This window comes from Cyprinus carpio, unplaced genomic scaffold (genome assembly GCF_018340385.1).
Source record: "Cyprinus carpio isolate SPL01 unplaced genomic scaffold, ASM1834038v1 S000006753, whole genome shotgun sequence".
Taxonomy (NCBI): Eukaryota; Metazoa; Chordata; class Actinopteri; order Cypriniformes; family Cyprinidae; genus Cyprinus; species Cyprinus carpio.
Genome location: NW_024879352.1, coordinates 339248 through 343135, shown reverse-complemented (window position 1 = coordinate 343135; position 3888 = coordinate 339248).

Sequence of the window (3888 nt, the reverse complement as noted above, 5' to 3'; positions counted from 1 at the left end):
ATACTCATGGTGATAATTATCAGAGGGTGCTTAAAAGAAGCAAAAAAAAAAAAAATCACCTACTCCTTAGCAAACATAATCTAGATGGCGCTTCACTAAAGGAAGAGGAGGAGAGTGAAAAGAAGAGGGTATAAAAGAGGTAGAAAGAAGAGAAAGGGGACGGGGGTAGTCTGATCTCCGTTTAGTTGGTGGGCGGGGTGCGGGGGGGGTAATAAGAGACTGAACACTGGAGAGGTCTTGCACAACGAGACAGCTTGAACAAAAATGGAGAATTAACACAAGAGAAACTGTTCCTATTTAACACCAGGGGAAAAGCGACTATATTAACACCCTCCCATTAGGGGGTAGGGGGGATGAGTGGAGGCTGGGGGAGGGACAGGATAGACCCCTAAAATACTCTCGAAAAAGGGAACAGTGAATAGAAAGGTCAGCAATAACTTGATTTGTGGGTTTTTTTTTTATTGTTTAAAATAATCCTATCATTAATAACAATAATGATAAAGGTAATGATTTTAGACAGAAAACTGATAAATTGCAATAACAAAGTTAAAAAACAAAGTAATATATTCTGAATAACAAAATTAAATTATTTGTGCCTTTAAGGGGTCCATGCACTGAAATTTTAAAAACTAGATATGATTTGATAAATTATTTATAAAATTATTATATTTATTTTATTATTTATGGTTTGAGTTAGGTTGTTTTTTTTTGTTTTGGTGGCTTTTTTTCTCCCCTGTTTTGTTATTTTCATAATTCTTGTCTCAATTCATGTGTCATGTCTGATTACAGTTACAATAGCAAATGAAATTTCATTACTATTCAGGAAAGGAAAATTGAAAACTCTGATTCAGCTCAGCAAATGGTCCAACAGAAAATGTTATTTAAAAAAAATCTCTCAACGAGCCATGATGAGCACCAGCCACCATGTTGCTCGCCTAAGTGGACAAGGGCAGAGAGTGAAAGACAGAAGGTAGAATCCATTATTTTTGATTGTGAGGACGGATACAAAAAGCTATACCTCCTGTGGAAAGAAAAGGAAGGATGTATTTCTCCGCAAATGTAGGGTATTTCCCCCAATTCAATTAGTTTGGTGGTGACCCACTGGTTACCAGTCTCTGATGTAATAATGACCTTTTAAAAACGCTCTACTACATGGATAGCCTGGGTCAATGGTGGGCAGGGTTAGTTGACTTAATTAGGAGGTCATTAAAAACCTGCCACCCTGGCAAGCCATTAGCTTTTATTAACTGCCCACACACATCCTCACAGCTGACCCACGGCTGTAATGATCCAGTTCAGACAACTTCATCAAGAAACGTGTTGGATTCTTTCCGTTTCATTGCGTCTGCACAGATCAGATTCGAGATCTAATACCAATAAGTGAAGATTAATTTGATGGTATTATTTCAACTTCTTCAGTTGCCTTTGTGAATCATGTTGTTAAATGATGAAGTAACATGTCATTGATTGATGAAGTGGAATCATGCAAACTGAAATGTCGAACTAGAATCATATTTTTAAAAGGGAAAAACACTATTTTCCAGCTGAGTTTTTTCTCTGGAGTGTTGCGGCCCCATTATTTTCTGAGGTGCATAATAAATTACTGTAGACCAAATGTGTTCCCATGCCCCCTCTGCCAAGCTGAAGTAGGATAAAATGAAGAATAAATTTTGCATCGTTTAGCATAAGAAGCTTTATAAACCTTTATGTGCATGTTTGTAGAGAAATGGATAAAAGTTGGGCAAACAAAATTTTGGGTTAATGGGAAAAGTGATGGGTGTTTCAGGTGAAGATTTCCTGGCTCTCACTCTCCACCGAATGGGAATCTGGGCACTTAAGCGGGCCCATCTAAAGACTGAAAAGATTGAGATAAAACAAGTGGAGACCTGAATGAGAAGAAGAGAATAAGGTGCGAGCCGACCACTTCATCCCCTACAGAGGCAGTAAACAAGACAGTACAAAGAAGAAGGAGAGAAAAAGGGAGAGAGAGAAAAGGGCCAGCGGTTTAGCTAAGACAGAGAGAGATTAGGAAAACCGAGCGATGAGCGAGCCAAGGCGTAAAAGAGGGAGAAAATGAGAGAGACGACTGATGATAGATAAACAGTGAAGAAAAGGGAGAGGAAAAGAGAATTACTAAAGAGGCAACAGAAGTGGAGAAAAATGAAACTTCTGGAGAAAGAAGGGACCTCCAGTGACTCTGCTTGTCCCAAATCGCCGATTCCACAACCGACACAAAGAGGTGCTCGGTGGAACGTTTTCAAAAAGACATCCTTTCATTAACGTTGTCTTGGGCGTTTATTTCAGCGTTAATTCTGTGACGTTCTGAAGTCAGGCCCCATGCAGGGCATCATTAATAAATCAACTCCGCCCGCTGCATTTTGTAGCGTGTCCAATCGGCTCAAGTTTACGGGCAGTGTGGCCCGCCCCCTTGCTAACACAGCAGGAACAATGGCATCACAAAGGCAATAAACCACCTCTTGATACTGGGCGGCGGGGAGGGGGACACCCGCGCCCAAAACCAGGGCCCCAACCGCCCGCCGCACGCACGAGTTTCCAGTCATCCCCATTGCCCTCCGCATTTCCTCTTTCCTCCGGCTTACGCAGCTGCCACGACACACAAAACAGCTGTGGAGGGGAGCGAGGCAGTGGCAGAAGGGTGATCACTGGGCACACCGAGAGAAAAAATGACCAAAACACACCCCAGCGACAGGTGCAACATTGCAAACCACCCACTGGCCCTTTTCAGGGCTGGGAGCCAGAACAAGAAAAAAAGCATAATGGTTGCCATAAACTGTGTGACGTTCAATTCGGCATCCGCTTTAGTTCCAGTTATGCAATTGCTCGCTAAGAGCTCACCGTGCGCTAAGCCGACGATTGGTTGTCCAGGTTTAAGAGGCCTCTTTTCAATCCATCTTCTGGTACTGGAATGAGACACTTCACAGACAGAAAGAGTGAGAAGCTTCGTCTGACGAGAAAGGTGTCGGGTTATGCAGCTGCAGAGTGAATGAATGCGGAGTTAAAAGGTGAAAAAGGGGAAGACGGGAGAGAAAGAGAGAGAGGTGTCAATGTAAAGACCACAGGGTGGTCCCCCCCAGCACTTACAGAGCACTGAACAGCAGGTTACACAGTAACCAGAGAGATTAAATGGCCGGCGATGTTTATTATTTTTCATCTTTTAAGATTAAAAAAAAAAAAAAACTTTGAAACAAGGTAGCTGAAATTACAGCTTTTATTTTGATTTTTTACTCACAGAAAAAAACTTGTCTCTAGTTTTCTTGAGAGAAAACAAAAAGATGGGTCGGTGAGGCAAATTACAAGGAAGTGAAGTGGGGCCAATTTTTGGAGGAGTTAAAGCAAAAAAAATGTGAAGCTTATAATTATATAATAAAATCTAAATATTATTTAGTATGTATATAATTAAAGATTTAATTATTTATATTGATTAATAAATAATTAATTTATAATAATTAATCATTAATAATTACAGGAGTAAATAAAACCTTATTTTGTTTAAAGGGCCATTCACTCTAATAACTATAACTATATAATAACTATATTAGCCTCCACACCAATGGACAATAACATTCTGTTTATCATAAGGGTGCGCTGCAGTTTTATTGTCTACCACTTTAAATGCTGTATATATACTATACCATGTATACTGTGTGAACAGGCCTGGATATTTGTATTGAGCTGTATCGTGTAAATCATCATTTATACAGTTGTTTTAGGGGTTTATGGTGTTCTGTTTCGTGTCAAGTTTAATATAATTTTTACAAAAAAGGTTACAAAGTGATTTTCACACCACACATTTTTTTTTTACACATCTTGTGTGGCTATACTAGTAAAAACAGTAAGTATTTAAATGTTTATGGATTTGACTCATTT